At 38.3% G+C, this 10,000-nt stretch overlaps 1 protein-coding gene and 5 non-coding genes across 6 annotated transcripts in view; 3 read left to right on the top strand and 3 right to left on the bottom strand.

The window, feature by feature from the left end:
• Positions 1–10,000, top strand: part of LOC119574504 — a 287,095-nt gene that overhangs the window by 71,672 nt on the left and 205,423 nt on the right.
• Positions 626–698, top strand: Trnam-cau. The gene has a single exon. It is a non-coding gene; the product is annotated as a tRNA-Met (tRNA).
• Positions 760–831, bottom strand: Trnae-uuc. The gene has a single exon. It is a non-coding gene; the product is annotated as a tRNA-Glu (tRNA).
• Positions 1,655–1,726, bottom strand: Trnae-uuc. The gene has a single exon. It is a non-coding gene; the product is annotated as a tRNA-Glu (tRNA).
• Trnam-cau lies at positions 3,166–3,238 on the top strand. Its single transcript has one exon. It is a non-coding gene; the product is annotated as a tRNA-Met (tRNA).
• On the bottom strand, positions 3,300–3,371 carry Trnae-uuc. The gene has a single exon. It is a non-coding gene; the product is annotated as a tRNA-Glu (tRNA).

Genomic DNA, 10,000 nt, shown 5'->3' with positions numbered 1-10,000 from the left:
TATATGTTAAACACTTTTATATACATTTTGATACACATGCGGTAGAGAATGTATCTTTAGGATTATCTTAAGATGAATATTCGTTCGTCCTTTGATATTTGTGATATTGTTGTACGTCATTTTGTGGTTTATAGTTTGCAGCTTACCTAAGGCTTCATCGTACATTGTTATTGTTAACTTTCTCTCCTCTCCTTCCCTTTCCCTTCCCTTCCTCATTCCCTGTCTCTCTCTCTCCGTCCGCTCCCTCTCCCTCTCCATTCCCTGTCCATCCCCATTCCCTCTTCCTTTCCCTTTTGTTTCCCCTTTCCCTCCCTCTCACTTGTATCACCGAACAAGCAGAGTCTAGGATGCTTTGTTGTACAAGTGCTTGTGTATCCATGTGTGTGCGTACATTCTTGTGTGCTTGTGCAAAAAGAAAAAGAAAAAAAAAACCTTTGAGAAAATTTCTTTTTCGGTTATTTACACGCACGAAAACCAGAAGCAATATCACACTGATAATTCCATTGCCTGGACGTTGATGGACTGGGTGTTGTCCCAGTGCATTTTGTTTATAATATCCGGGAAAATTACGGTTTTCCTGGCTATTCTCGAAAAAACTTTTATGGCTTACATTTTGCATCATATGGCCTCGATGGCGCAGTAGGCAGCGCGTGAGTCTCATAATCTCAAGGTCGTGAGTTCGATCCTCACTCGGGGCAAAACTTTTTGGGTTTATGAATACGTTCAAAGCCACGAACAAATCAAGCCGAGCGAAAAGCTTTCCCATGCCGGGAATCGAACCCGGGCCTCCTGGGTGAAAGCCAGGTATCCTAGCCACTAGACCACATGGGATTACAAGTTATTGGAGGTGACTTTAGTTTATATAGAAAGGCATGAAAACGTACTGATTTTATGCACAAATACGGTCTCCCTGCATGTGATGCTCCACTAAAATGTATATTTGTATCGAATGTGTATATATCCTCGTTTGAATCGCCTCCGCTACTGAGATTTTCAAATAGGCAAAAAAAATCGTAAATAGAATCAACTACTCTGTTGTCTCCCGTCTCTCTGTCGCTTTCTCTCTATCTATTCCCGTTTCTTTCATTTTCTTTTACTTTCTTTTCCTCTCCCCCTTTCTCATTTACTCATCTTTCTCTTTTGCTTTCTCTCTCACTCTTTCTCTTTTTCATTTACTGTATTTCTAACTTTCCCCCATTCTCTGTGTCTCTCTTTCTACCGCCCCCCTCTCTCCCCCTCTATCTATCTCCTCTACATAGATATAAAATAATACACGTAGGCCAGTTCCAATCATGCATAGGAGTTGCTCCTATGCCTTAGTGCCACGTTATCCAAGTAGTAACGTGGCTGTGATAGTCGAATGCCAGTAGCTATAAAGGTCATTTTAAATTTTCTGTGTCAATTGAAGTAGGTAGAGCATACTTTTATGATTATTTTTATCTTGCTAATAAATTCTTCAGTTCTAGTCCAGAGCCAAATAGTTTCAGGAGTGCCTGTCCTTTAAACCATAGGATGGCTGTTGGTGAGACCTTATTATTTTTTAGTAAAAATATAGGTAATAATACACCAAAGACGTATATACATGCAAGGGTGATACTTATGCATCACCAGATAATTTTGTTTCATGCAAGTGCTTGCAATCACACAAAAGTCTTTCCCATGCCGGGAATCGAACCCGGGCCTCCTGGGTGAAAGCCAGGTATCCTAGCCACTAGACCACATGGGATTATAAGGAAAATTAAATAAATAAATATAAATTACGGATTTCAATATCTTCCCTGCGTTGGTGAAACACTGACATGTTTATGAACTTCATAAGCGTTTTGGCAGTTCTTGTTTCAAGCCATTTTGACTTTTCCGATAAGCACCTCTTGGTAACTGTAACCTCTCTCAATCAGAGGCAGAGTTCTCGATCCTAATGTAGTTTTTTTAAAAAATCAGAAACTGTTTAAGACCCTCCATTGGATGGGTACGAACCAAGCTTCATCATAAGTGCTTATTTCACTGACTGATTTGTTTTATCAGTGAATCGTTCAAGTAACCAGATTTTAATACAAATCATAATAGATCTCTATGGGCCCTTGTTTATTGCAGCACCTGCCACTGTACAGAATAAACATATTTAAGGAGCACAACATCACCCATTTTACCAATTTTAAGAAGGGGAACGTTTTAAGTTGGGTGATATATTTTTAAAAGTATACTAGTTATGCAGTAATGTTCAGATTCCTATTGGTGTGGCATATAATTTATAAAAGGAAATGGACTTTAAATATTTATAGTTAATGGTAGAGAAAGCTAGATTGCATTGTGTTTTTTTCTACCATAGTATCAACACGGTAGAGTATTTTACCATTCATTTATTGTTGATGTATAACAGGCAGTAATTTCCTAGCAATATGCTACCTTTCATATTTCATTAAATTATTAAATCATTTCATTAGATTATTGTGAGATGTATTTCTTGAAAAATATTTGGCTGCTTTTTAAATGTAAGCGCAAGAAATCAAGTATTAGAATTATTCCAAATTGGTTGGTAGAGCTGTATATATTATAATATAATATTATATAATATATTATATATATTATATATATGTATATTATAATGTAATAGAATATATTATATCAATATATATGTATATATATATATATATATATATATATATATATATATATATATATATATATATATATATATACGTAAAATATATATATATATATATATATATATAATATATATATACACACATACGTATATATATATATATATATATATATATATATATATATATATTATATATATATATATATACATATACACACCACACATACACACACACACACACACACACACACACACACACACACACACACACACACACACACGTATATATATATGTGTGTGTGTGTGTGTGTGTGTGTGTGTGTGTGTGAGAGTGAATGTGTATACACACATACATATATGTATAGTATACATATATGTGAATATATTCGTATATAAATTAGTATGTATATACATATGTTTGTGTATACATAGGCATATATGTATATATGCGTGCATAAGCACACAGACATTTCTGTATACATGTATGTATATATATACTTCCCCCCTACTTATGGGAAATATAGTGTCCTAATATGTAATAGTAGGAATACCATATTGCGGCCTCGATGGCGCAGTAGGCAGCGCGTGAGTCTCATAATCTCAAGGTCGTGAGTTCGATCCTCACTCGGGGCAGTGATTTTTGGGTTCATGACTACGTTCAAAGCCACGCAAAAATCAAGCCGCGCGAAAATCTTTCCCATGCCGGGAATCGAACCCGGGCCTCCTGGGTGAAAGCCAGGTATCCTAGCCACTAGACCACATGGGAGTGCTTGCAAATGTGAAACGTGGTAGGCACTCAAATTATGAAATACTGCCTTTGCATTGCGAAAGCGTATGTTGAGAAACGCAAGGTAGTTGTTTAAGCCACACCACACACACACAATTATGCATATGTATGTATATGTATATTATTTATATAGATGTTTATGTATATATGGATACATATATATATATATATATATATATATATATATATATATATATATATATATATATATATATATATGTGTGTGTGTGTGTGTATAATATATATGTATACACACATATGCATTATACACATACACATACGTATATCTACATACACATACGCACGCAAGCACACGCACACACATACATACACATTATGTATTTGTGTGTTATATATATATATATATATATATATATATATATATATATATATATAGAGAGAGAGAGAGAGAGAGAGAGAGAGAGAAAGTGAGAGAGAATTGGCAAGTACCGTCAGTGCTTTTTTACTTAAAAATTGAAAGATAAAAAAAAGTTATGGCCATGTTAGAAATAAGTTAGATGATCCATTTTTATTTTTGATGGCATTATACAGGGTGTACACAAAGTCTCTTTACAAATTGTAAAATTTGAAAAAAATATTACAAAAGCAGTTTATGAGATATCTAAACCAGATTGGTTTTATTATAATAAGTATTTATTAATTTTTTTTAACTCTATTTAATAGTCCTCTATATGGGCACCATTAGTTGCACGGACATCAAGTCGGTACTCTTTCTTGCCATGTTCGCTGTAGCATAGGTCCATCAATGGTAGCAATATCCCGTACCTTTGTTTGTGTCCACAAAGTCTCTTTACAAATTGTATAGAGACTGTGGACACCCTGTATATGGAGTTTTACTTAAAAATACGGTTTTAGCTTTGGTCCATTTCCCTTCATTTTGATTCACTGTGGCTATTTAATGCATATTCTGCCCGATGCCATAAAAGACCAAATGAGGATACTATAAATCACTTCCCAATGGATGTGGCTTGACCTTCTTAGGGAAAACTAATTCAAACTTTTCCTTCTTTCTGGAGACACTTGGCCGTAAGCACTGTCGTATGCAGTGTGTGTGCTTTCCCTCTTTGAAGACGCTATGAAAACACGACCGTAGGCAGAGGCGATTTCGTTGCTTGTTACTCTCGAATACAACAAGAACATAGTGTTGATAGTATGGTTGGGAAGTGTTGGTGGTGGTAATTTTTTTTTCTCTCTCTCTTTTTTTTATCAGCACTGCTTAGTCTTCACAACACACATTGCGTCGAGCGGATATGTATTAACTCAACAGAGATGTTACAAAGTATGACAGCCAACAATAATATAATCAATTAGTATACGTTGAAATTACCTCATTCTACTTGCTATTTTCTGCTTCCCGAACACGTTTCATACACATTATAGTGAAATCCGGTATTTAAAGAAAAAAATCTGAAACGCTTCATGTGTACTTTACCAACCATTTTCCGTGTAATCAGGAGTAAATGTATATCATGTTACCGTGTTTATACGCTTTAAATATTTACCATTATAAAGTATGCATAATTCTCTAAAATATGGTTTCGATGGCGCAGTAGGCAGCGCGTGAATCTCATGATTTCTAGGTCGTGAGTCCGATCCTCACTCGGGGCACACATTTTTGAGAACTGGATAAATGTGGCACGAAAGGATACAGTACGCATCATAGCGATGCCTAATGCACGGAAGTAGTCCGTCAAGCCACGATAGACTGAATGACACATATAGTTTCAAGTTACACAGAAAACGTGGGAGCCTGTATAGTACACATATATAAACACAGTAATGTAGCTCCCTCCAATTCACCACTCAGCATTAACCAGTGTCGACTCATATTCGGAACACATACCCCCTACTCGTTATTGTACGTGTTTCGGATATGAGTCGAAACTGTTGATTCCCATTTCACACTTTTGCAAAGGTGGGTGGTGTATTTGGGAATGGAAGGGATTTTTCGATAAGATTTGGACTAAACTTCTTTCATCCATACATTTGACCGATTTGGGCTTCTTTCCATGTACATGTATACTATAGTTCGATTAAGGTCATTTTAGGGAAATACTTGGTATCATAAAGTAGACTGATATGGATTTTTTTTTTTTTTTTTTTTTTTTTTTTTTGGGGGGGGGGGGTGAAGAGGGCATTAGGATTAAAGGTATAAGGGTGGGGGGGGGGGGAGAAGGAAGTGATAAGGCGAAGTCATAATGAAAAGATAACGCATACAAATACGTAAACACAAACGCAAAAATACACATAAAAAAACAACAAAAAACTGGGTGGCACACAACCATACAGACACACGAGCAGACACGCCGGCGGACCAGGCAGACAGATACGGTATGAAAATCAAACGAAAACACGCGACTGAGCGGTGACTTCCTTCTGTCGTCGGTGTCTTGTGTGTCGACCAATTACGTTGATTTACGGCGAAATTAGGAGCGCCTTTCCCATTTGGAATGCAAATAGGGCACATTTGGGGGAATATTTTGCATTTATTGCAGAACAAAGGGGATGGTCAGAATTGCCAGTGCTTGAGTAGGCGTAACCGGTCAGGTAATGGTGTTATTGTGCTTAGGTGTATTTGTTGCCGTTGTTATAATTGTTTTTGTAGTAGGGTATATCTGTTGTCGTTGTTATAATCGTTTCTGTTGTCGATGATGTTAATTGTGTTAAGTCAAAAAGGTTTTATTTATCGAGGTACAAAATACATCACTGGCTCTCTTACGTAAGTGGTATGTGTAAATATGTAAACGTCCAAAGATACACATGCATGTATACAAACACAGGCAATGCACATCATTTACCCTTTTTTGCCATAAAAGAAAACTTGCTAATCCACTTCTTTTGTGTTACAGGTGAGTAGTGGCGGTGTGTGGAGGAGGAGGAGGAGGAGGAGGAGGAGGATGGGACGCGAGGTTGAGTGAGTAACGACGTCGCCTCTCTCTCTCTCTCTCTCTCTCTCTCTCTCTCTCTCTCTCTCTCTCTCTCTCTCTCTCTCTCTCCTCTCTCTCTCTCTCTCTCTCTCTCTCTCCTCTCCCCCTCCCCCCTCTCTCTCTCTCCCTCCTCTCTCTCTCTCCTCTCTCTCTCTCTCTCTCTCTCTCCTCTCTCTCTCTCTCTCTCTCTCTCTCTCTCTCTCTCTCTCTCTCTTTCTCTCTCTCTCCCTCCTCTCCCTCCCTCATTCTCATTCTCCCTCTCTCTTCTCTCTCCCTCCCTCTTCTCTCTTCTCTCTCCTCTCCTTCCTCCCCCTCCCTCCCTCTCTCCCCTCTTGTTTTCCTCCCACTCCTTCTGTCCTTTTTCTCTCTACCTCGGTACCTAGAAGTTCGTCGACCCAATATTTATAGTTTTTTTTTTTTTTTTTTTTTTTTTTTTTTTTTTTTTTTTTTGGGGGGGGGGGGTGGACGGTGGCGCTTGCTGTGGTCGAGGCGCTGTTTTCGGTCTTGTTGTGTGGGCGAGGCTGAAGTTGGTGCTGCAGCCGGTGACTTTGTAGGGCGCGTGCTGGTGGATTCCTTCTTGAAGATGGTGTTACGATGTGTGTGCGTGTGTGTGTGTGTGTGTATGTGTGTGTGTGTGTGTGTGTGTGTGTGTGTGTGTGTGTGTGTGTGTGTGTGTGTGTGTGTGTGTGTGTGTGTGTGTGTTGTGTGTGTGTGTGTGTGTGTGTGTGCAAATGCGAGTGCAAATGCGTGTTATGTACATGTGTATGTTTACCTGTATGTGTACATACAGTGTCGTATACACATGTATGTATTGTAATCAAGTAAACATATAGTACTATGTACGATTATCTCAGCGTCACAGTGATATCACATTATTCGCCCTACCGAGTATTATAATATCTGTCACGCTAGCTACTAGCAACAGTTAAATGAATACTTAATGGAGGCGATGCCCAAGATTATCACAAGTGATTAGCATTGACAGGCTTTACCCTTAACGGCAATTACAGATTAATGAGCTGATATCGGGGTTAACACGAAGAGGTGCTTATTATATCGCCCGACTGTGTAAGAAAAACGATGAAAATGAATACGCTATAAAGACGTGCTTTCGGCAAGACATTATGATCAAATTCGTTGTTCGTTCGTCAATATTAAGTGTAAGTAGATAGTAGGGATAATTTCCCGTGAAAAGTCGTTAGGGAGACTGTTTTCGGTTTTCGGTCCGCTAATTCGGGGGAGGGGGAGTTTTAAATTCGCCTTATTACAATAATGTCTAAACTGCATTAATAAATCATAATAACAAGAACTAGTGAAAGTAAAATTTTATAGGCCTAACTCGAACCGTTTTGCGTCTCAAGAAAACACGGCCAGTTTCTGTACGTATGTCAGATCTGAGGCTGATTGACCATCAGCATAACACTCTCGTCAACAGGAAACCACAAGTTCTGTATTAATGTCGGGGAAAACGAGCGATTATTTTGATTAGTGTCATACAACGCGCCATGTCTGATAGAGATGGATGGTTGCAAGTCGTTCATGGAAAACAAGTCATGTTTCTTTTCCTTTCTTTTCTTTTCTCGTCGTCCCTGTTTTTCGACCGGCGAATGTGTTATTGACCAGAAGGTGGCGCTAAGTGTGTTTATCCCATTTACGAGAAATGGTTTTCAAAGCCGTACACGACCACCTTGCAAATTTCGTAATGGGCTGCGGGTGGTTCTCCTCAGCCAGTAGATGAGATGGTAATGGTCTTTGACAAAGGTGATGGATGGTCACTTTGTTTTCGTTTCCTAACATAGAAAACTGACCATAGAATCAGGGCAGACTTGTTCAAATGCGTTTGCGGTAATTGTTGGGTGTGGCCTGCGTGTAATGCTATGCAGATGTATTCACAGTGTATAGATATTAAGCGGGCTATGTAAGACAAAGTGCAGTTAAATAGAATGAAAGCACTTGTAAACATATCATTGTTTGTAAATAACGAGCAGTTTATGGAGATCTCTTTATTGATGAAAATAGGGTCTTATGCTTTCAAAATGTTAAAGGGAAAAGTAATTTTATATAGTGATTTACTCCTTGTATATGAATACAATGAAGATAACGTGTTTGTCATTTGCTTAATTATAGCCCGTGTCTCCAATGCGTGAGAAAATTCCCAGTAATTCGTGGTTGTTGGCATTAGCAGCAGTTTTCTCTCTCTCTTTTTAATATATTTATTTCTGAAAGCAACTTTCTTTCCCAGAGGAGGAGGAATAAACCTTGACATCTATCATGTGTGGAAATGGGGTTTGAAACGTCTGGAAGAGAAGACGAGAGGAGAGAAGGGAACGAGAGAGATAAAAGAAATGTACTTATATTTGAGATCGCCCAATTACCGAACCACACGTTAGAGGTTATTGAAATTGCTTCGTGATTCAGATCGATTTTATAACTCAATGAAAGAGAGCAAAAAATCGACACTTTTATTGGCTATTACGCATCATTCGCTTATAAACCATTTTTAGATAGTGACTGGCAGATTGCTTGGGTCTTCTTGAAGTCAGACATCTGTCTTTTAAAAGTGTATTAAGGTTAAAGAGAAAAGAAGGAAATTAAAGTTGTAAAAAAGAAATGTGTGAAGTTGGTGATTACATTCAAGTATGCTTGTTTACTAGTATTTGTTTATCAATCTTATGTGTGTGTGTGTGTGTGTGTTTTTATTTATATACGTGTTTATGTGTATGTATGTATGTGATGTGTATACGGTCGTTTGTGTTACGAAATGAAATTCGCGTTTAGATGTCAATTCACCATTCGTTCACACAGATGCGCCCATACGTCTGTACACACTCTTATGCGTTGAACGGTTGTAATACAAACTTGAAAATAACGTAGAATCAACGAATCAAATAAAAATGAATAGAAGAATCAATAGTGTCAAATCAAGGCCTTGAGATGGAACAATAGATCCATAAAAGCTGAGGTTCATTGTGAGACACTGACGAAAGCAGCTGGAGGAGGTAGGCCTACCCAGGGCATACGTACCTTGGGTCTATCCACGTGGTTTCAGGACAGGGAAGGATAAGAAACACTCGATATATCCAATAATAAATAAGGCATTCGGGTACTGTGAACGTGAACAGAGAGAGAGAGAGAGAGAGAGAGAGAGAGAGAGAGAGAGAGAGAGAGAGAGCGAGAGAGAGAGAGAGAGAGAGAGAGAGAGAGAGAGAGAGAGAGACAGACAGACAGACAGATAGACATGTGTGTGTGTGTGTGTGTGTGTGTGTGTGTGTGTGTAAATATATATATATATATATATATATATATATATATATATATATATATTATATATATATTGTGTGTGTGTTGTGTGTGTGTGTGTGTGTGTGTGTGTGTGTGTGTGTGTGTGTGTGTGTGTGTGTGTGTGTGTGTGTGTGTGTGGAGATAGAGAGTGAGTGAATGTGTATGTGAGGGAGTGTGTGTGTGTGTGTGTGTAAGAGAGAGTAAGAGAGGCAAAAAAGAGAGACAGAAGAAAAGAGGAAAACGCTAGATGTTTTAGCGAGATCTCTAAAACTAGCTTGCGATTCTGGTTATCTCGGAGAAGAAGAACTTTGCCTTATATGGATGTGGGTAGAATGGCGTGTCCAGCTCTTTCAGGATGCAGGCGCTGCCGCGTCGCGA

The sequence above is a fragment of the Penaeus monodon genome, chromosome 6 (genome assembly GCF_015228065.2).
Source record: "Penaeus monodon isolate SGIC_2016 chromosome 6, NSTDA_Pmon_1, whole genome shotgun sequence".
NCBI classification, from domain to species: domain Eukaryota; kingdom Metazoa; phylum Arthropoda; class Malacostraca; order Decapoda; family Penaeidae; genus Penaeus; species Penaeus monodon.
The sequence above is the reverse complement of the archived record's forward strand: the minus strand, read 5'-3'. Positions and strand labels throughout refer to the sequence as shown.